The sequence below is a fragment of the Bos javanicus genome, chromosome 9 (genome assembly GCF_032452875.1).
Source record: "Bos javanicus breed banteng chromosome 9, ARS-OSU_banteng_1.0, whole genome shotgun sequence".
NCBI lineage: Eukaryota > Metazoa > Chordata > Mammalia > Artiodactyla > Bovidae > Bos > Bos javanicus.
The window spans coordinates 37,890,447-37,914,510 of NC_083876.1; the positions used below are offsets into that span (position 1 = coordinate 37,890,447).

Below are 24,064 nucleotides of genomic sequence, written 5' to 3' on the forward strand. Positions count from 1 at the left end.
TCTCATGTGGTTCCTCCACTGGTGACCACAGAATACTTGGACTTCTTACATTTTATTTCAATGTTCTCAGAGCAAGTGTCCTAGTAAACAAAGCAGAAGTGACCTTTTATGACCTACCCCCAAAAGTCACAGAGCATCATTTATCACTGTACTCTATTAGTTGAAACAGTCGTAAGCCTAACTAGACTTAACGGGAACCCTAAACTCTAAAGACTTGATGAGAGAAGTGTCAAAGAATGTGCAACCATGTTTTAAAACTGTTATATGCAAAACCAATTAATGTTTTTTGGGCCACATGGAAAACAAGTGTGCAAGCTACTGTTGAGCCTCCAAACATCTGGTTTGATTATGAAAAGATTATGAGTTAAACCTAACAGGAAAACACTAAAGGTCCACATTGCAAAAATGATTGGAGAGGAAAATACAATAATGTTAACCCTATAGCTGCTACTTTTACTTCAATAGTGAGGAATAAACTGAAAAATAGTGCACTAATAACTGTTATTGTAAATAAAATTTCTTTTTACCCATGAGATGGTCCTATCCTTGTAAATAGCTAGTACAGAAGTATAAACCTTATTTCAAACTGGTTGATCATAAGAACCAAAACTGAATGCTAAAACCAAAAAGAAGAAAAAGAAACAGAAAAATACTTATAGCAAATAATGAATATTAACTTTCAAAAGTTACTAATGTTAATATAGAAATTAAAATACTGTTCATACACATGTAACTATAAAATTAAATTTAAAAAATTTACTGAAACAGTCACTTCTATAATAAAAGAAACATAGAACTATCACATATCAGGCAAATATGATGAGACTATGTAAAACTATAATATGTAACCTGGCTGAACTCATTACAAACTTGAGGAGAACAACAAATCCATGAGAGAAAAGAGGCCCCACTGGAATCTACACCAAAAAGAGAGTTATTACTGACAACACAGAAAAAGATAGAGGCCAGGATTTGAGTAAAATGAAGAAAAGGAAATGAAGTCAGGTTTTTAAATGGAATACAGTTAAAAGTTAAACATGAACTACAGGTCAAAGAAGTACAAAAAAGAAAAAATCTAATAGCTGGAATCCTAAAATAAATAATGGAACAAAATAATTTAAATATATATTTTAAGAAAACGTTCCAAAAAAAAAAAAAGAAGCTGAATCTAAAGCTTAAAGTGGGCACTATATCCCAGGAATTTAGAATGATCAGTACCAGGACATATCTTAGTATATTTACTATATGTCACAGATAATAAAAGAATCTTTTGGTGGAATAGGCATAAGATTATGGTATGGGGAAAACACTGCCAGAATGACTGGTGTCCAGTTTCTCCGATATAAACTTTAAAGAAAGTTGAGTAAGGTCTTGCAAAGTCAACAAGAAAATAAAACCTAAGAATTTTATGCCCAGAAAAATTGTTTAAAAATAAAGACAAAAAAAAAAGCATATTTAAATAAGTAAGTGTTCATGGATAATTGCTTCTGATGGCTCAGCTGGGAAAGAATCTGCCTGCAATGTGAGAGACATGGGTTCCATCCCTGGGTTGGGAAGATCTCCTGGAGAAGGGAACAGCTACCCACTGCAGTATTCTGTCCTGGAGAATTCCATGGACTGTAGAGTCCATGGGGTTGCAAACAAGAGGACATAACTGAATGACTTTCACTTTCATGGATTATAGATTCCATGAACCCTCTTTAAGAAAGTACTGAAAAACACACTTCAATCTATGAAAAACTGATAAACAACTGTAAAGAGGGGTGATACTGAATTCTGAAATCTCTTAACTCTAGGATTAAGACAAAATAAATATGGTGATTATGATGATAGAACAGAACATAAATAGTATAAGCCCTGACAGAGTAGAAATAAAACAGCTGACAAAAGTCAGAAAGAGAAGGAACAAGAACACAGGAGGTAATAAGCATGGTGATTCCTTAATCTTGTACATTAAAGATCAATAGATTTGAATTATTAAAAAGCAATAGCTATATTTAAAATAGGAAATAAATGTTAAATATATGAATGAATGAAAATGTCTGGGTAAAGGAAGGGAGAAGAGAAAGAAATTTTAAATATATCAATTTTATCATTGTTCAGCATTTCAGTAGGAAATCAATAGATACATGACTAAAAATAAAAATTAAATCATTATAATCAAGAGATGGGAATACTAGATCACCTGACCTGCCTCTTGAGAAAGCTGTATGCAGGTCAGGAAGCAACAGTTAGAAATGGATATGAAACAACAGACTGGTTCCAAATAGGAAAAGGAGTACGTCAAGGCTGTACATTGTCACCCTGCTTATTTAACTTATATGCAGAGTACACTGTGAGAAACGCTGGGCTGGAGGAAGCACAAGCTGGAATCAAGATTGCCGGAAGAAATATCAATAACCTCAGATATGCAGATGACACCACCCTTATGGCAGAAAGTGAAGAGAAACTAAAAAGCCTCTTGATGAAAGTGAAAGAGGAGAGTGAAAAAGTTGGCTTAAAGCTCAACATCCAGAAAACTAAGATCATGGCATCCAGTCCCATCACTTCATGGGAAATAGATGGGGAAACAGTGGAAACAGTGTCAGACTTTATTTTTCTGGGCTCCAAAATCACTGCGGGTGGTGATTGCAGCCATGAAATTAAAAGACACCTTGGAAGGAAAGTTATGACCAACCTAGATAGCATATTGAAAAGCAGAGACATTACTTTGCCAACAAAGATCTGTCTAGTCAAGGCTGTGGTTTTTCCAGTGGTCATGTATGGATGTGAGAGTTGGACTGTGAAGAAAGCTGAGCACCAAAGAATTGATGCTTTTGAACCATGGTGTTGGAGAAGACTCTTGAGTCCCTTGGACTGCAAGGAGATCCAACCAGTCCATCCTAAAGGAGATCAGTCCTGGGTGTTCATTGGAAAGACTGATGTTGAAGCTGAAACTCCAATACTTTGGCCATCTGATGCGAAGAGCTGACTCATTTGAAAAGACCCTGATGCTGGGAAAAATTGAGGGCAGGAAGAGAAGGGGATGACAGATGATGAGATGGTTGGATGGCATCGTTGACTCAATGGACATGGGTTTGGGTGGATTCCGGGAGTTGGTAATGGACAGTGAGGCCTGGTGTGCTGCAGTTCTTGGGGTCACAGAGAGAGAGACATGACTGAGTGACTGAACTGAACTTAACTGAATCATTAGACAAAAACACAAGCTCCAAAGTTATTTTTTTTTCATTTATTCCCCCCACCACAAACACCAGCTAGGAAAATAGTATAACATAAACTATGATAACAGAGCTAAAACCAAGCCACTTGTTTATATAAAAAATGATAGTAAAAGAAAAAGCTCAACTATATGTTATACATAAGTAGTTAGCCAAAGCAATGTTACTTAGAAATAAATTTCTTATGTCATTATAGAGCAAATGAAGGAAGTTACTTAGAAGGATTGAAAAATAAGGAATCGAAAATACATACTAGACAAATGTTAGTAACTATCAGAGGTTGTGATTTTAGTATTAGATTAGATTGATTTCTGAGGCGGAAAGCATTAAACAAGATGAAGAAGATAAGACTCAAGTTTCAAACCACAGGAAAATCTAAGAGCATGAATACATCTGTACCAAATAACATTGCATTAATATACATGAAGGAGAAAAGGGTAAAAATACAAGGAGAAACAGAAATACACTAATAATAGGAAACTTGAATTCACTTCTCACAGTCAATGATGGTTCAAGCGGATACAAATTAGTAAGATACAGAAGACATAAATATGATGATGACTTTTAAAGTGGGCATACATCAAACTAGCATCTCGAAAAGACAAGTGACAATTTCTTTCTAAAGGGCACGTGGAATACTCACAAATAATACCATCAAATATTTATTCTAGGGATGCTAGGATGATTCAACACTTTCAAATCAATCAATGTGATACATGACATTAACAAAATGAAAGGCAAAAATCATATAATCACCCCAATGAAACACTATTTGACAAATTTCAACATTTATTTGATAAAAACTCTTAAAGTGTGTAAAAAGGGAACATTCCTCAACAAAATAAAAGCCACCTATGACAAACCTACAACTAACATCATACTCAATGATGAAAGGCTGAAAGTATTTCCTCATAAGACCAGAAACAAAACAAGAATGCTCACTCTCATTCTTTTCAACCCAATGTGGTATTAAAAGTTCTAGTCACAGAAATGAGACAAGAATTAAAAGGCATCCAAACTGCAGACAATATGATACTATATACAGAAAACCCTAAAGACCCTTCACACACACACACACCAAAAAAAAAAAAAAAACATTAAAACCAATAAATTAATTCAGTAAAGTTACAGGACACAAAATCAATATACAGAAATCTATTACATTTCTGTCGAAAGAGGTATTAACAAAACAATCCCTTTTACAATTGTATCGAAAAGAATAAGATACCTAGGAATAAATTTAACCAAGGAAGCAAAAGAACTTTACACTGAAATCTATACCTTGATGAAAGAAATTGAAGTTGATACAAACAAATGGAAAGAAATACCACCCTCACAGATTGGAAGAATATTGCTATAATGACCGTACTACTCAAGCAATCTAGAGATTCAATGCAATTCCTATTAAAATACCAACGGCATTTTTCACAGAACTACAAAGAATCTTAAAATTTGTATGGAACCACAAAAGATCCCAAATATCTAAAGTCTTGAGAAAGAAAAACAAAGCTGGAGGTATCATGTGCCCTGATTTCAAACTCTATCACAAAGCTACAGTAATCAAACGGGTTTCCCTAGAGGCTCAGACAGTAAAGAATCTGCCTGCAATGCAGAAGATCTAGGCTAGATCCCTGGGTTGGGAGGATTCCCTGGAGAAGGGAATGGCAACCCACTCTAGTATCCTTGCCTGGAGAATTCCAAAGACAGAGAAGCCTGGCAGGCTACAGTCCATGGGGTTGCAAAAAGCTGGACACAACTGAGCAAATAACACATAGTAATCAAAATAGTATGGCACTGGCATGAAAACAGACACATAGGTCAATGGAACAGAATAGACAGCCTAGAAATAAATCCATGTGTGTACTGTATATATGGTCAATTTACAAGAAAGGATGAAAGAATATACAGTGATAAAAAGGTAGTCTCTTCAACAGGTAGTACTGGGAAAGCTGGACAGCTACATGAAAAAGAATGAGCAACTGGACCACTATCTTACACTATATACAAAAAACATTCAAAATTGATTAAAGATTTGAATGTAAGACTTGAAACCATAAAACCCTTAGAAGAATATAAAGGCAGTAAGCTCTTTGACTTCAATCTTAGCAATATATTTTAGACCTGTATCCTTAGGCAAGGCAACAAATGCAAAAATAAGTTAAATGGAACTACATCAAACTGAAAAACTTTTGCACAGTGAAAAACTATCAAGAAAACAAAACAAAAAGACAACCTAACCTACTGAATGGAAGAGTATTCATAAATTATATATCTGATACAGGCTTAATATTAAAAATATATAAATAAACTACATAGTTTACTTTCAAAAAAGCAAACCTATGAAAAAATTGGGCAGAAAACTTGAATATACATTTTTCCAAGAAAAACATGCAGATGGCCAAAAATTACATGAAAAAGGTGCTCAACATCACTAATCATTAGGGAAATGCAAATCAAAACCACAGTGAGATATCACCTGGCACCTGTCAAAATAACTTATCAAAAAGACCAAGAAATCAGTGCTGGCGAGGATGTGGAGAAAAGACAACTCTCATGTACTGTTTGTTGGAAAGTAAATTGGTGCATTCATTATGGAAAATAGTATGGAGCTTCTTCAAAAAAGTTAAAAATAGGACTACCGTAAGATCTAGTGATTCCATCTCTGGGTCTTTATCAAAAGAAAATGAAAACACTTTGAATTTAAAAACATACCTGCACCCCAATGCTCAGAGCAGCATTTACAATAGAGCCAAGGTTTGGAAACAACCTGTGTCCATCGATAGATGAATGGATAAAATGGAATATTACTCAGTCGTAAAAAATGAAACCATGCCATGTGAGACAATGTGGCTGGACCTAGAAGGTATTAACCAGTGAAATAAGTCAGAGAAGAAAGACAACTACTGTGTGAGTTCATGTATATACGGAATCTAAAAATCAAAACAAATGAACAAACTAAACAAAACAAAAAAAGACTCAGAGATACAGAAAACAACTTGGTGCTTGCCAGAGGGGAGGCAAACTAAGATACAGGCAAAGTATGTAAAGGAAATTAAGAAGCAAAAACTTCTAGTTACTAAATAAACAAGTCACAGGGATATAATGTACAATATAGATAATATAGTCAATGATATTGCAGTAACTTTGTAAGATGACAAGTGGTAACTGGACATACTGTGGTAACAATTTTGAAACTTGTATAAACACTATATTAGTTTAAGGTGTATATCACAGTGATTCAATATTGTTTGTCAATTGTACCTCAATAAAAAAATCACCTGGTTATTCCATAATAAAATTAAAAATTAATAATATGTTTAACACCAATTTAAAAAGCTGCATGTACCCCATAGTTCACAGTAGCATTATTCACAATAGCCAAGATAAAGAGCAACCTAAGTATCCATCAACAGATAAATGGATAAAGAAAATGTTTAAATATCTAATTTTTAACATTTTTACCTCACCATGTTTCTAGATCCAGTTACAGAGTTTCTCTTGAACACTCCAGTAGCAGAAGAGTACAGTATGTTGCTTTCAGAATAGACAGAATAGCCCTAATTGGTGTCACCCATGGGGAGGGGTGTTGAAATAGGTGTTGTTGCTCAGTTAAGGCTTTATTTTGTTTCTTTGTAATCAGATCCCCAGGTATAAAGGAAATGATTTTATCTACTTATTACCTGGTTTCTCAGTCTTGATAGTTCCAAGTTTTCAAAGCTCAATAAATTATTTTATACTTTCACTTTACACTTTCAAATATACTTCAAAATATATTTGTATTTTCCTTTAGTATCTTTCCAATCCCATCAATTTATAAATGGGAGCTTGGAATTATCAAGGAAATCAAAGGGCTTTGCTCAAGTTGCAAGCAAATAACTGCCCAAGAAGAAATCAGAATTTAGTTCTCACACCCTGAAATCCAAATATTTAGAGACAACAATCATAGACATTCACTTACTGCTCCTCTCCCTCCACCAAGTTAGAAAAACAAGTGTTCATATCCTTAGAATGCTTAATTTGTGGGAAAGAAACAATAGAGATATAGGTAAAGAAAAAATATCTACATAAATATGCATAAGATAGAAACATTTCCCCCCACTAGAGAATTTTTAATCAAAGATCAAAGTGATTATAAGCCTTATAAAAGGAAAATCCCAGTTTATTTCAATGAAAATATTCTATGAAAGCAAGATAGGCCCAGAGGCCCAAAGGCCTGCTTGATGGCTCATCTTGACTTCAGAATAAGCCATCCCCCACTGGCTATCTAAAGCAACCTATTTGGTGGTTTTACATAAGGTGGAGAACATTGCCATACTCCAGTTCACATCAGGTCTCTGAGATAACAGGAGGAAAAGGACTCAATATACATAATAAGCAGTTCAACAGCTGAGAAAGACAGCATATGGCAATGGAAACGTAGGCGTTGCTTTGATTTTGGAAAAAGAAGAGAGAAATATTCCTAAGTCAAAGTTCACTGCCACCTGAATAAGGTGATTTATTTTTCTGCAACAGAGTGAACTTTGTGTGGGCATAGATTTATAGCAAATACAAAAACACCTGCACAAATCTCAGCAGGAGTTTGAGGAAACACCATTTTCCCATTACTGAATTGATTACAGGTGCAATAATAATAGTATTTTCATTTAATTAAATAGGTTTTTTCCCCAATTCCTAAAAGCATACAATACTTGTTAAAATTAATTAACTTATTTTCAATGAACTTTTCAGCAAAAGAGAGAAAGATGTATGACAAGTAAGCTCAAACTGACAGGCTTTAAATAACAGACCCCTAAGTAAATTGATTTTAATTTAAACAATCAAGTAAAATAAAGCTAATAGCCCACTTCATCAGAAATTTTCTTATAATTTTTCTTAAAAGTTTGTAAAGTAAAACTTGTAAGATACCCCCTGGGGCTACTCCAGCACACTTTAATATGTTTTAAGTTTTAAATTCTAGATTAGAAACAGTCTTTCCTTCTAGACTTTCAAGATAAAGGCAAATATTATAATGAACATTTCCATGTTTTACAAACTCTGGTTCACTCTTATTTCACTTTAATGTTTCAAAATTGTGCATATGAACCTTTAATGTCTCATGAAAAACTTCATAATCATGAATGCATCAGCTGAGTCAACCATGCTTCACTTTCTTGGCTGCCCTAGAGGGGAGCTGTCTACCTACTGCAACCCGGAGGATGAACACTCAACTCCACCAGGGAAAATTACTCCACTGGTAACCTTCAGCAGGACCCAGCCAGTGTGCCTATGATGGAAAGCCTGACGCTAGTGCTATCCTCACCTGTGGTGTCATGGTACACAAAACTGACAGGATTCATCACAACCTGTCACAAGAACAACCCATGGACCACCTGGCCTTACCCACCTATGGATGTGAAGTCAACTTGACATCAACAGTAATGCATCTGTTCTTGTTTCTCCCTACAAAGAACTTCAGCCATTTCCATTACAAAGTCATCTATGACAAAATCAAAATATTTCTGAGAAGCACTTAAGGGGCATCATATGTGGTCCCAGGCTTTGTGCCACAGCCACCACTTGGCATCTACAATGTCTCTTTTGCCTAATTCTTGTTGATTGGTTACTGCCATTAAAGCCCTGCTTCTGGTGTCAATACTCCTCAGAACAATGCCACAGTCCTTGTCAAAGATGCTTCCAGTAGCAATGTCTTTCAAAACCACAGCTGTGTGCATTCTGTTTTGTACTCCACCCTACATTCAGCATCAACCACAGTGCCTGGCAGAAAGCAGACAACACCCAATGAATAAAATAGGAAGATTTTCAAAATTAGGTGCTTTTCCTAAATCATGTTGGCCTTGGAGTACAGAATGAAGCAGGGCAAAGGCTAATAGAGTTTTGCCAAGAGAACGCACTGGTCATAGCAAACACCCTCTTCCAACAACACAAGAGCAGACTCTACACATGGACATCACCAGATAGCCAACACCGAATCAGATCAATTATATTCTTTGCAGCCAAAGATGGAGAAGCTCTATATAGTTATCAAAAACAAGACCAGGAGATGACTGTGGCTTAGATCATGATCTCCTTATTGCAAAATTCACACTTAAATTGAAGAAAGTAAGAAAAAACACTGGACGATTCAGGTATGACCTAAATCAAATCCCTTATGATTATACAGTGGAAGTGAAAAATAGATTCAAGGGATTATTTCTGATAGTGCATCTGAAGAACTATGGGTGGAGGTTCGTGACACTGTATAAGAGATGGGGATCAAGACCATCCCCAAGGAAAAGAAATGCAAAACAGTAAAATGGCTGTCTGAGGAGGTCTTACAAATAGCTGTGAAAAGAAGAGAAGCAAAAAGCAAAGGAGAAAAGGAAAGATATACCCATTTGAATTCAGGGTTTAAAGAACAGCAAGGAGAAATAAGAAAGCCTTCCTCAGTGATCAGTGCAAAGAAATAGAGGAAAACAATACAATGGGAAACACTAGAGATCCCTTCAAGACAATTAAAGATACCAAGGGAACATTTCATGCAAACATGGGCTCAATAAAGGACAGAAATGGTAGGGACCTAACAGAAGCACAAAATATTAAGAATAGGTGGCAAGGATACACAGAACTGTCCAAAAACGATCTTCCCAACCCAGATAATCACAATCGTATGATCAGTCACCTAGAGCCAGACATCCTGGAATGTGAAGTCAAGTGACCCTTAGGAAGCATCACTGAACAAAGCTAGTGGAGGTGATGGGATTCCAGATGAGCTATTTCAAATCCTAAAAGATGATGCTGTGAAAGTGCTGCACTCAATATGCCAGCAAATTTGGAAAACTCAGCAGTGGCCACAGGACTGGAAAAGGTCAGTTTTCATTCCAATCCCTAAGAAAGGCAATGCCAAAGAATGCTCAAACTACCACATAATTGCATTCATCTCACACGCTAGTAAAGTAATGCTCAAAATTATCCAAGCCAGGCTTCAACAGTACGTGAACTGTGAACTTCCAAATGTTCAAGCTAGATTTAGAAAAGGCAGAGGAACCAGAGATCAAATTGCCAACATCCGCTGGATTATCAAAAAAGCAAGAGTGTTCCAGAAAAATATCTATTTCTGCTTTACTGACTATGCCAAAGCTTTTGATTGTGTGGATCACAACAAACTGTGGAAAATTCTGAAAGGGATGGGAATACCAGAACACCTGACCTGCCTCTTGAGAAATCTGTATGCAGGTCAGGAAGCAAGTTAGAACTGGACATGGACAAGACACTGGTTCCAAATTGGGAAAGGAGTACGTCAGGGCTGTATATTGTCACCCTACTTATTAACTTCTACGCAGAGTACATCATGAGAAACACTGGGCTGGATGAAGCACAAGCTGGAATCAAGATTGCTGGGAGAAATATCAATAACCTCAGATATGCAGATGACACCACACTTATGGCAGAAAGTGAAGAACTAAAGAGCCTCTTGATGAAAGTGAAAGTGGGAAGTGAAAAAGCTGGCTTAAAGCTCAACATTCAGAAAACGAAGATCATGGCATCTGGTCCCATCACTTGATGGCAAATAGGTGGGGAAACAGTGACATACTTTATTTGGAGGGGCTCCAAAATCACTGCAGATGGTGACTGCAGCCATGAAATTTAAAGACGCTTACTCCTTGGAAGAAAAATTATGACCAACCTAGACAGCATATTAAAAAGCACAGACATTAATTTGCCAACAAAAGTCTGTCTAGTCAAAGCTATGGTTTTTCTAGTAGTTGTGTATGGACGTGAGAGTTGGACTATAAAGAAAGCTGAGCGCTGAAGAACTGATGCTTTTGAACTGTGGTGTTGGTGAAGACTCTTGAGAGTCCCTTGGACTGAAAGGAACTGATTTCCATCCTAAAGGAAATCAGTCCTCAATATTGATTGGAAGGACTGATGATGAACTGAAACTCCAATACTTTGGCCACCTGATACGAAGAACTGACTTATTTGAAAAGACCCTGATGCTGGGAAAGATTGAAGGCATGAGGAGAAGGGGATGACAGAGGATGAGATAGTTGGATGGTATCACCAACTCAATGGACATGAGTTTGAGTAAACTCCAGTAGTTGGTGATGGACAGGGAGGCCTGGCATGCTGCAGTCCATGGGGTTGCAAAGAGTCAGACATGGCTGAGCAACTGAACTGAACAGCATTCTCAAGTGAACTTACTTGGTTTTTCTCTATAGGTTATGTGACACCAAGAATTTATTTTTCATTGCAGCAAGAAAAGTCGACTCACTAACCCTTGGAAAATGCAGTGATGCACAAAAGCCTGTGTAACAGAGCCCCAGCACAATCACTGGGATAAGTAAGCTTTGCTCATTGCATTCTCTCACGGTCTTCTGCGCAAATTTACAAATCGCTTAAGTGTCTCTAAGTGACTTTGGAATGTTTTACCTCCTTTTGTACAAATTTGGATCACAGGCCCTTTTAATCATCATCCTGTTTGATTAGCTAACTGGTGGCCTTCCTACAAATTTATTTGTCTTAGATTTTACATTCTCACCAAAGACTTCATGACCTTTTAAGCCCTTCCAGTACAACCCCACAGCACTCTCTATTTGGCAGTATCTCAGCCCTCACCCCTCTCTTGACTCCAGAGACTGGACTGTTTTCTTGGAGGGCAGTAAATGCTCTCTAGTTCACCAATGTATCCCCCTGTGTCTTAGTGGGGCCCAGCAAACAGTGTTTCACACGTGCTGAGAGAACAACCTGCAATGCATCATGTAGAGAGCACCTTAGACATACTAAATGTCTACAAGACATTTAACGAAGTTGAAAATTATTTAGCTCCAAGGAGCCTGTTGAGCTACACCCCACTGGCCCAGCTTCAAGACCAAAAAGGCCAGAGTCAGAGACAGAGACATTAATGGGGAGCTTACATGTCTACAGCAAGGTCCCAGAGCAACATCCCACTAAGTGCGGTAGACAGAAGGTAGGATATGGCTGGGGGAGAAGTTATAAGGGAGAATTGACAACCGATTGGCTGATGGGTTACCAGGGAAACTAGCGAGGGGCATGCTCCTCACTGCCCCTTTGAAAAGCTATCAAAGGGAAATGTTCTGATCTAAAGCTAAGAACAATTACCAGCTGAGTTCAGGGAAGTATATAGGAAGATCAGCCATGTGAGTAGACAGAAGTGAAGCAGGTGCTGGTTGAGCAGTGGATATACAGAAAGCAAGATAACAGCCATCCTGGATGGCCTGATCATTCACTCCACCCCTACATACCCTGCACCACCCTCATAATCTGGGTCCAGCCCTCTTTTGTGGTATCCCTCAGGTCAGATATGTAGGGGAGTCACTACAACCAGATACCACAAATACAATACAGACAGCAGCAGCCAGAGAGTATCAAAAGTAAGATAACTCATTTACTAAGAACAGTCACTAACCAGGATGTCAGAAAATTTTGGAGTCAAGCACTTATTGGGTCAGTGGAAAGCAAGTCAGTGCCGCAGTGTCCTGTCCAGTTATAAAAAGGTAAGGCCACTCCTTGTTTTTACAGAGCCATGACTATGAGAAGAGGAAGGTCCCAGCTTTAAAACATCCTGGTGGCCTAGCCAAGAGTCAGCAGTCATAGTACCAACTCTCAAATCCATACATGACTACTGGAAAAACCATAGCCTTGACTAGATGGACCTTTAGGTCTTTCCAAAAAAAAAAAAAAAAGAGTTAATACCACAAGTTGAACGCGTGTGTCCAGAAGCTGACCTATTTCGTTCCACACAGCATAACCCCAGGGACTCATGGGCCATCAGTTGTACAAGTAATATTCACCAACATGGGCCTTTCTGGTGTACTGGCGTGTGGGACAGGAAGATGGTGAGAGGTTTTTCCCCCTGCTGTCAGTTGCCTCCACACAGTCACATTAACCAAGTCAATTTTTCATGGAAGTCCAGAGGAGGAAAACCATGCCATCTTGCTCTCAGTTCAGTTCAGTTGCTCAGTCATGTCCAACTCTTTGCAACCCCATGAACCGCAGCACTTCAGGCCTCCCTGTCCATCACCAACTCCTGGAGTTCACTCAAACTCATGTCCATTGAGTCGGTGATACGATCCAATCATCTCATCCTCTGTCATCCCCTTCTCCTCCTGCCTTCAATCTTTCCTAACATCAGGGTCTTTTCAAATGAGTCAGCTCTTCACATCAGGTGGCCAAAGTGTTGGAGTTTCAGCTTCAACATCAGTCCTTCCAATGAACAGCCAGGACTGATCTCCTTTAGAATGGACTGGTTGGATCTCCTTGCAGTCCAAGGTACTCTCAAGAGTCTTCTCCAACACCACAGTTCAAAAGCACCAATTCTTCTGGGATCAGCTTTCTCTATAGTCCAACTCTCACATCCATACATGACCACTGGAAAAACCATAGCCTTGACTAGATGGACCTTTGTTGACAGAGTAATGTCTCTGCTTTTTAATATGCTATCTAGTTTGGTCATAACTTTCCTTCCAAGGAGTAAACATCTTTTAATTTCATCTTGCTATAGACCCAGCAATTAGACTCATTTCACAGTGAGGCCATTGCTGCCACTCAGTCCTCAAATAGATTTCCTCTTCTTAGGCTAGGGACGAAATGTAAGACATCTAACAGGCACAACATAGGGAAGATCATGACTATTAAGCAAAATACAAGCAGTAACAGCATCCCAAGATACTACCACACCTGCTGTCTGCAACACAGTTCAGAAAACTCAAGTTTTCAGTAATACAGGAATGTGTCTAAAATCATGTTAATAATCTGAATCACAACTACTCCATTTTGACTTTCTAGAATTCCCCTCCTCAATAGCCAAAGGAGATGTACAATACATGTTCAGTAGGCCACAAAGCAGGCTACTCTAGTCAGTAGAGTTTAAGCTAAACCATGGGTAAACCAGAATTATTTTCCCATATCTCCACATGTGAAAAATTTTCCATCATTTCTCTGATTGTAACCCTTTTGACAGACCAAAGTACATGTACCTTGAAGCCAGGGTAAATGCAGCCTTCAGCCCTAGGTGCAGATCATGTCCCTTTAGGTGAGGCAGTCTTTGTATCTGTCTAGGTATACACATTGCAGGGAAAGTGATCAGATAACATGAACAAGTTCAGAGGTATGCTGATTGGGAAACATTTCAGAGGATGTACATTTTATCAGTTACACCAAGTTGCTACACAAATATTATACATGTGTTTTTAGCAGTAGACTTAAAGCAAGAAGTGTTACATATCATGAGTATTGTGCTCTGTGACAACTTCACTAGAGAATTTTTTCATCCTGAACATCAGGATGAAAGTATGACTGACACAAGAGCTTTCATAAATACAGACTTCCATTAAAGGAACTCAAATTTAATATCCACTAAAACATAGTATTTTTCTTTCAAAAATTACCCTCCACCAAACACAGCCAAATTAAGATAAATTTGTTTGCAAAATAAGTCTGGTCAATTGACCGTATAGGCTCCTCCAGACTAGCTATGGTAGAACTCCTCAGAAGGAATCTCAGACTGAATTTCCAAAGCCAGGGAATCCATGTTAAATGCTTGCCATCAGACCCCACCTCAGTGGATTTCTTTCTTCTAGAGGTCCCAAAAATACTGAGATTCCAACTCATGCCAGGAAGACAGTTTTTCCCATTTACCTGTTGAGGCTGCCCAGAATGGGAGTCTCCAATTTCTGGAGGGACCAGGCAGAGAGAAAAGAAAAATGTTTCAGTTTTACCCACAGGTGTAGTTTACCAAATTGCTTTAAGTAATAACCAATTTGATGGGAAGAGTTCCCTTGTTTCTGGCAAACACAATTCAAAACCAGTAATATTCCAGACAAAATTATAATCATTTTCACAGTTCACTCAGTAACCAATGCTTCTGTTAACTTTTTATGAAGTGATAAGGTTTTCCGATGTCTAGAGATTTCTTCAAGAAAATTAGAGATACCAAGGGAACATTTCATGCAAAGATGGGTTCAATAAGGACAGAAATGGTATGGACCTAACAGAAGCAGAAGATATTAAGAAGAGGTGGCAAGGATACACAGAAGAACTGTCCAAAAAGATCTTCACGACCCAGATAATCACGATGATGTGATCACTCACCTAGAGCCTGGAATGTGAAGTCAAGTGGGCCTTAGGAAGAATGACTATGAACAAAGCTAGTGCAGGTGATGGAATTCCAGGTAAGCTATTTCAAATCCTGAAAGATGGTGCAGTTAAAGTGCTGCACTCAATATGCCAGCAAATTTGGAAAACTCAACAGTGGCCATAGGACTGGAAAAGGTCAGTTTTCATTCCAATCCCAAAGAAAGGCAATGCCAAAGAATGCTCAAACTACTGCACAACTGCACTCATCTCACACGCTAGTAAAGTAATGCTCAAAATTCTCCAAGCCAGGCTTCAGCAATATGTGAAGTGTGAATTTCCAGATGTTCAAGCTGGATTTAGAAAAGGCAGAGGAACCAGATATCAAACTGCCAACATCTGCTGGATCATTGAAAAAGCAAGAGTTCCAGAAAAACATCTATTTCTGCTTTATTGACTATGCCAAAGCCTTTAACTGTGTAGATCACAACAAACTGTGGAAAATTCTTCAAGAGATGGGAATATCAGACCCCCTGCCCTGCCTCCTGAGAAATCTGTATGCAGGTCAGGAAGCAAGTTAGAACTGGACATGGAACAACAAACTGGTTCCAAATAGGAAAAGGAGTATGTCGAGGCTGTATACTGTGACCCTGCTTATTTAACTTCTATGCAGAGTACATCATGAGAAATGCTGGAACTAGTTGAAGCACAAGTTGGAAACAAGATTGCCAGGAGAAATATCAATAACCTCAGATATGCAGATGACATCACCCTTATGGCAGAAAGTGAAGAAGAACTAAAGAGCTCCTTGATGAAAGTGAAAGAGGAGAGTAAAAAAGTTGGCTTAAAGCTCAACATTCAGAAAACGAAGATCATGGTACCTGGGCCCATCACTTCATGGGAAATAGATGGGGAAACAGTGGAAACAGTGGCTGACCTTATTTTGGGGGGCTCCAAAATCATTGCAGACAGTGACTGCAGCCATGAAATTAAAAGACTCTTACTCCTTGGAAGGAAAGCTATGACCAACCTAGACAGCATATTAAAAAGCAGAGACATTACTTTGCCAACAAAGGTCCATCTAATCAAGGCTATGGTTTTTCCAGTAGTCATGTATGGATGGGAGAGTTGGACTATAAAGAAAGCTGAGTGTGAAAAAATTGATGCTTTTGAACTGTGGTGTTGCAGAAGACTCTGAGAATCCCTTGGACTGCAAGAAGATCCAACCAGTCAATCCTAAAGCAAATCAGTCCTGAATATTCATTGGAAGGACTGATATTGAAGCTTAAACTCCAATACTTTGGCCACCTGATATGAAGAGCTGTCTCATTTAAAAAGCCCTGATGCTGGGAACGATTGAAGGCGCCAGCATAAGGGGATGACAGAGTATGAGATGGTTGGATAGCATCACCAACTCAATGGACATGAGTTTGAATAAACTCCAGGAGTTAGTGATGGATAGGGAAGCCTGGCCGTGCAGCAGTCCATGAGGTTGCAATGAGTCAGACACGACTGAATGACTAAACTGAACTAAAGGTTTTTCATTAGGATTCTCTAATTTCTTACCCAGTTCAGCAGTTCAGATCCAAAATTTATCAGAGACCCATACTTGAAAAAAAAGTCCTTTCTACGAATGTCCTTAATGATGAAGCACTTTTTGCAAAAGCTTCAGAGTACAACAGTAATTTTCTATGAATGCCAAGACTTAAAAAGGCAGAGTTAAACACCTGATCACAATGTAATCAATAAAGAAACTTGGTTACAATGATTAGAATTACAAGTGGTTATAATCTTAACTCTTAAAACCTCTCACCAATCTCTTTTTTATTTCTGAAAATTTATAAGTGCTTAATTTCTTTTACACCAATTATAGCTCATCCGCAAACCAATCTTGGCAACACCATCTGGAGGCAGAGACGCATCATATACATAGACATACATGTACCTATATAGACACAGATCTCTCAGTTGTCCTGCTACTGCTAAGTCACTTCAGTCATGTCCGACTCTGTGCGACCCCATGGACTGCAGCCCACCAGGCTCCCCCGTCCCTGGGATTCTCCAGGCAAGGACACTGGAGTGGGGTGTCATCGCCTTCTCCATCTCAGTTGTCCTAATAGAGCTTAAAAAGACCTCTTTTTTGCCTACATTCTCCGGGGTTAAAGTTCCTGAGAGCCCAGGTAGATCACTTACATCTTGAAGGCACCAGAGAAGGCATACCAATTCCTTTTAGAAAGCTAACTTCTAAGACAGAATATACAAAAACCAGTTTTAGAATTGGAAGAGTCCCATCAAGGACATTTTCAGGGATTTTTTTTTCAGTTTCTAAATATTTAGTGTAAACAAATAACAATAATAGACAATAATAATAGCTATCATTCACTCACATTCACATGCTTCATTTCAGAACAAAAAAATCATCATTCAAGTCAACATTTGCTTCAGCTATTAGCTCAGCCCTTATGACCTTAATACAAAAACAGCCAACCCACAGCTGCAGCCACTTTTCCCCCCTGTAATAGTGGCCAACATCTCCCCAATAGCCCTAGGGGTGTCTATGAGCTCTTTGCACTCTCTTTGTTCCCCACTAATCAAGGACAGACACCCCAGGGCCCCATATACTAGTGGACAGCCACCCTGGGATTCCCTTGCAACTTTTGGGATTGCCTCTGGAACTTGCAGGCCCCAAACACTAGTGGATGCCCCCGCAGCTTTCCAATTCCTCATCCTTATTTCCCAATATCTCGGTGCTCACGGGAGTTTCCTGGGTCGCCTGGGCTGCACCCCACAGCTTCAAAACCAGGAAAAACAGCCCAGAGTCAGCAAAAGAGACATCAGTGGCTTCATGGATGGGGAACTTACACGTCTGAAGCAAGTTCCTGGAGTGACACTCCACTGTGTGCAGCAGATGGCAGACAGGGCAGAACATGGCGGCAACCTTCGCTTCTGGCGGGGAGGGGGAAAGTTACCATTTATAGGGGGAATTGACCACCGGTTGGCTAGTGGGTTACCAGGGAGACTAATCGGGACGCTCCTCACCGCCCCTTTGAAAAGCTATCAGATGGAGGTGCTCTATTCTAAAGGTTAGAACAATTACCAGACCGGTCGCCGGCAAGTATGTAGGAAGGTCAGTCATGTGAGTAGGATGGAGACGTAGCTGGTGCTGGTCAAGCAGCAGATGTACAGAAAGCAAGAGAACGGCCATCTTGGGTGGCCTGTTCAGACAGAGCCTTCCTGATTGAACCCTGTTCAATTAGAGAGCCGCCTCTTATGGTCAATGTGAAAAATTATAACAACCAGTTTGCTAAGATGTGTTTAAGCAACTACTTTAGCTCATTTTACATCCTAGCTATTTTCTCTTATGTCTGATGTGATTCAGCTCAATATGATAACACCAGTTTAGTCACTTGCTTTGCTGTTATTTGTTCTTTAAAAATGTAGTTATTGATTATATATTGACACACAGACATTGGAGATACTGATAACATAATAGTGAACGTGACAGTCAAGATCTTTGCTCTCTTGGTACTTACAGTCAAGTGGGTGGAAGTAGAAAATAAATGAATATGAAACAGTATATAATAAAGTGATAAGTGCTAAGGTGGAAATATATAAATGTGCTATGTTAGAGAGACAGCAAAGGACTTCAGTTTAGGCAATCAGAGAGATTTCACTGAAGAGGGGGCATTTAATCTGAGGCTTAAGCAGTAAGGAGTCAGTCAGGAGAAAGAAGCTCTGGGGAACACCTTTCTGGCTGAAGAGCAGCTCATGCAAACACCCTAGGATAGGTCCCAGCTTGGCAGGTTTCTACAGAAAGAATGTCTTCCTTTCCCTCAATTCTCACATTTTTAATGTGTGCACATGCTTGTCTCCTGCATTTAAATATCTGTGGATGATCGTGGAAATAATACAGAAGTGGCCTCATTTATAAAACAAAATTCTCAACTTTGTGACTTAAAGTATAAAAAGAATTTCTGAGGAATCACCTTTACCAAAGCCTGAAGGATTGAACAAGTGGTCTCAATTCTTACCCTAGGTAGGGCACTGGGGCATGTTGATCCCCACTGCCACAACACAAACAGAACCCAAGGGTTAGCTGCTCATCTTTAAATCCCAGTCCAACTTCAGACAAAATTTCTTTCTTCTCTCTTTTTTTTTTTTTTTTTTTGGTTTCCTTTAATATTGTCAAAACAGGCCAACTAGGTATAAGTGTTCCTAGAAGGCCCACATCACCCCCAAGACATGTGGCTGACCTTTCTGAACCAGGCTGCCTCTGGACAAAGTTTATTCCTCCTTGTCTCAAATCTGATCTAAAGCTCTCCTGTCTTGTTACCAACAGATTCAATCATTCTTCCTTGTAAAAATTTCCACATTTTCCTGATTTGAAATTACCAGTGAGGATCTTCCTCTAAATGAATTCAATGTATCTTAAAGACAGACCATATTCAGACCCGACAGACAGGGCTATGCTAAAAGTTATAATAATTTGTCTCTACACAATAACTTGTCTAATAGTGCCCATCAGATGTGACACGTCCCACTCAAAAAAGTTTCTTATAAGGGAGTAAAGAAGGGTTCTCTCAGCTGTCTCTATTTAGGAGTCTAAGTAGCCTAAACATGTTCTGAGTAGTCAAAATGCCTTTTTATAATTTTAATCAATTAATCTATTTATAAGTCTTCGGCCACTAACTTATTTGGTCAAGTTTTTGAGAATGAATATAGCGATGAGGATGAGCTGCACTTGGGAAAGAATATTATGAATCATCCACCTTTATCAGGGTTAATTTTCTCAAACTAATCACAATTTGAATAGAATTTGAGTAGGAAAAAACATGAACAAAGAAAAACAGTGGCAGAGAAACAGAGGCTTTCAATTTTGTAAAAACATAAGATTAAGTGAAGATAAAGATGCCTGTGACATAGGCAAGGAATACAAAGCAAGGCAAGCTCTTGAGAGGGGAAGCAGAGAAATAAAACAGCGGAGATAGTGAAGCACCTTCTTCCTCTTCCTGCTCTCATTCCCTTTCTCTTCTTCTCCTCTCTTTGCTTCCCTTTCCTCCCCTTCCAAAACAGTTTAATTTATTAGGTAGGGCAGAACATGGGAGACCCTGATCAGGATATCAAATTTTGAGGGAGAAGGAAACTCACCCAGAGGGGCAAGCTGGCACAGGGTGTCAGAGCCCAAGGGAGTGAGAAAAATATCAAAGTAGGAGAGTGGCCTGAAGTGGGGTATCAGGGACTTGAACCAGGTAAAGAGAACATCTGTGTAGGGTGGGGTCAGTATGGTCTAAGATTAGTTACATACAGGGAGATTGATCCAGAAGAAAATACAGTAAGTATGATGGGAATCAAGTGTCTCACTGTTCGAGATGGGGGCTGAAATTTTGGAAAGAGAGAAAACTAGAATAAATCTTGTGGCCTTGGTTTGAAACTGGAGACATTGATGTGAATGTGTAGGTTTATAAATACACACATACACACAGAGGTAGATATGTGTAAATGTGCATAAATGTATATATATACATTTGTACATATATACAAATATACAATATATGTACAATAGTACACATATATTTGTGTACTATTATCTCAGTCAAATCAGGCTGCTTCAACAAAGTACCACTGATTAAGTGGCTTATAAACAACAGAAATCATATTTCTCACAGTTCTAGAAGTCAGAAATCCAAGATCAGGGTGCCAGAATGGTTATGTTCTGGTAAGAAACTTCTTCTAGGCTGCTGACTGCCGATTTCTTGCAGTATCTTCATGTGGCAGAGAGCACAGAGAAGAAGCAAACCCAGTCATGACCTTTACAGAAAGAAATACATTAGTCACTCAGTCATGTCTGACTCTTTGCGACCCCACCAGGCCCCTCTGTACTTGGGATTTCCCAGGCAAGAGTACTGGAGTGGATTGTCATTTCCTTCTCTATGGGATCTTCCCAACCCAGGGAGTGAACCTGCATCTCCTGCATTGCAGGCAGATTCTTTACCATCTGAGCCACCAGCGAAGCCTGTCATGACTTTTATATGGGCTTCAATTCCCTTCATGAAGGTTCCATCTTCATGATAGCATCTAATCTAATCTTACCTCCCAAAACCCAACCTCTTAATATCATCACGCTAGGAGATAGTATTCAAAATATGAATTTGTGGGGGACACAAACAGTCATTCTACAACAATTATCTAATTGATCCCTGAGAAATGCTGCGAACAGTAATTTCCAAGTAACAAAGTGCACTTAATGATCGCATTTAAGTTTCTAAACAACATTTCCATTGAAAAGAACCACAGTTTGTTGGAGAAATAGTCAATGCCAGAGCTTGGGCAGAAAAGCACAAAATAGTTTCAGAACATCTATTTTTTCCAGAAAGTAGAAAAAGTAGAGAAGTGCTCAAAGAACGGTGGGGTTATATCAGAGGGTCACACACAGAAGCCAACTTGAATGGGTTTTCACTAGTCAAATATAGGACACTTTGAGCATTGACTAGCTAATAATAATAATGAATAACAGCCCACTGGATTAAATAGAAATCTATATTTATATAAATAAACACATTTAAATTTGGCAGTAAGTGGAATATGCACATGATCTCAAACTAACTGCCAAGGAAAAAAGAATGACTTCCCGGTAGGGAAGCTTGGCAGATACCACTCTGAACAAGCCCATCAGCCTGAATGGCACTACTGTCACCTTAAGGGAATGGATCAAAAATACAGAAAACACCTCCTTAGTATTGCGATAAAAAATGTATAACCTGAATCCAATCATAAGGAAACATCAAAGCCAAATTGACAGCTCTTCTACAAAATAACAGGGCTGTAATCTTCAAAAATGCCAATATCATAAAACTCAAGGACAGACAGGAGCTGCTCCACACTGGAGGAGACTAACAAGGCATGACAACTCAATAGAGTATGTGATGTTGGACTGGGCCCTTGAGCTAGAAACACTGTTGTTGCTACAACTGGTAAACTCTAATGGAGCCTGACAATTAGATGGTAGTAATGTATCAGCATTAATTTTTTGGTTATGATGGTCCAGTACTGGGTATGTAGAACAAAGTCCTCTTTGGAGGAAATATTTACTAAAGTTTTCAAGGGTGTTCGGGCATCATATTACCAACTTACTCTCCAAGGGTTCTGAGGGAAAATAAGATTTTTTGTACTGTACTTGCAACTATTTGGTGGGCTTGAATTTCTCTCAAAACAAAAAAATGTAAATAAAGGGGGACAGATGCAACTAGATGCTACTTTTTTGCATCTCCCTCCTCTCTCTCCCTTCAAAGAACAGGGATGTCTAGAATTAGAGAATGGCTATGTGGCTTTGAGACAAGATACTAACCACGAAGCAGAGCAGTGCATAAAAAGTAGATGCTACCTGGCTTGAGCTGCCATGCCAAATCTATTGTACCTAAATTTACTGGGATCTTAGCATGGGGAAGAAAACAAGGGCTATCCTGTTTGATTATAGAAACAAAGAAAACTCCAAAAACTATAAAGATAGAAACAAGTATTTGTTTAATCAGGCACATATACATTTGTGTCCAACTGTCTCAACAACCCAGGTCTATGAATATTAGTATCACTACTAGATATTAAATCATGAAATTGAGGCTCAAGTAAGTTTTTTGGTAAAAGCCACACAAAATAAACTGAGAACACAGCCTGGTTCTGCTTTCGGTGGGAAGGGCTAGTTGATAAGCACATAGTATTTCTGTATTTTTAAACGTGAATTTCTCATGAAGATAATTGAAATATCCTCCGCTCTAAGAAAAGATATTACCTAAGGTGTGGCCAGAGACACCTGCAGGAAGCGTGTCCCTACCTTGATATTTGAAACCATGTGCTGTTGAGATTGATGAAATGCCAGTTAGGGAGACCTGGAGGAGGAACAAGAGGAAAAAATGAAACAAATTATCTCGAAACAAGCAAGGCTTCCCACTGGAAAAGGATTTGCAAAATAAAATTTGTAGTGACAATAAATGCAGATTAAACGTAGGACAAAAATAAGGAGTAGCTCCTTTTCATTTATCCAAAGAAGATTAAAATCAATGTTTTCATTGATCTCTAACTAGAAAACATCAAGCTTTTGAGCAGAGTTACGCGCAAAAAACCCAAGAAAGTATAGATTTTTTCATTTTTTCTCATCATCAATCAATCAACCATACAGTGCATGTGATTGTAAGATCTTAGAACCAAAACATTTTTCATTTCAACACAAGAACCATGGTTTTCATCATTCATGGGGTCATGGAGTAAAGGAGTGTGTGCGAACATGAATTGTGTCTGTATGCAAGACTGCTTCCACTTGGCATCCCTGCCACGCACCACAGAAATAGTAGTGTCTACATAAACAGTTTAAATAAATGCATGAATTTAGCTCAGTATATTTCCAGCCGTATGCAGTTCAACCTACTCTACTGGTGGCAAAGACCTCAGCATGAATGTTCTGTCTATATTCACTTATAAATACTCATAGCTATATCATTTTGTTTGTTTTTTGACAGACAACTTGGTTTAGCAGTGAAATATTAGATAGAAAAAATTCCTGATTGATTTGGCCTTTCCACCCATGTTTGAAGAAATGGATATTATACACTTTACCTCTGGATATTCTGTAAAACATGGTTTTCAGACTCCTTAAAGCCATGAAAATAAAACTATGAAAAACTATGAAGAATGAAAACTATGAAGAATTAGCTTCTCTTTAAATGGTTTGTCAAGTATCACTTCTTTGATTCATAGCAACAAATACTGCAATTTTCATAAAT

At 38.6% G+C, this 24,064-nt stretch overlaps 1 long non-coding RNA gene across 1 annotated transcript in view; it reads right to left on the minus strand.

Moving 5' to 3' along the window:
* The window catches only part of LOC133253830 (uncharacterized), a 321,191-nt gene extending 302,863 nt beyond the window's left edge, over positions 1-18,328 (minus strand). Inside the window, exon 1 of the long non-coding RNA XR_009738468.1 lies at positions 18,153-18,328. This is a non-coding gene — a long non-coding RNA (uncharacterized LOC133253830). The remainder of the gene's footprint in view (positions 1-18,152) is intronic.
* Between the last annotated feature and the right edge of the window lie 5,736 nt (positions 18,329-24,064).